We start from the raw sequence: 502 nt of genomic DNA, 5'->3' as shown, positions 1-502 counted from the left end.
CATTAAGTCTCTTTTCTGTAAACTCACAAACCGTCACAACATTATTTGGTGTCCGTAAGCTTGTTAGCCCTTAAGCCAGCTGGTGGTTAATGCTGCTCATCATGTCTTTAAAGGGGAATTCCGGTGGACTGGAAGAACAATGTATCCAATAGGTCATGCCATATGTACTGTATCTTGAAAATGTGATGTTAATCCTTTCCTTTAATCGTGTTTTGAGAAGATTTTTATCAGCAATTGTGAATTTTCATGGGCGCCGCCATGAAAGCAAAGCAAACCAAAGGAACAGATAAAAAAAGATCCGAAACAGAGCTTAAAATGTAAAGATTGGAAATGTGTAGAATCAAAATCAGTGTGCGCTATAGAACCGCTCAACTATTGGATAACACAGTTTGGATTCACAGGCAAATTAACAGTACAGGCAATATCCACTTTAAAAGGGAAAATAGATGAAAAGGCCAGAGGAAATGATAAAAAGAGAAATAAAATGATTAGGAACAAGCAA

This window comes from Syngnathoides biaculeatus, chromosome 15, assembly GCF_019802595.1.
Source record: "Syngnathoides biaculeatus isolate LvHL_M chromosome 15, ASM1980259v1, whole genome shotgun sequence".
Taxonomy (NCBI): Eukaryota; Metazoa; Chordata; class Actinopteri; order Syngnathiformes; family Syngnathidae; genus Syngnathoides; species Syngnathoides biaculeatus.
This window is presented reverse-complemented; position numbering follows the sequence as displayed.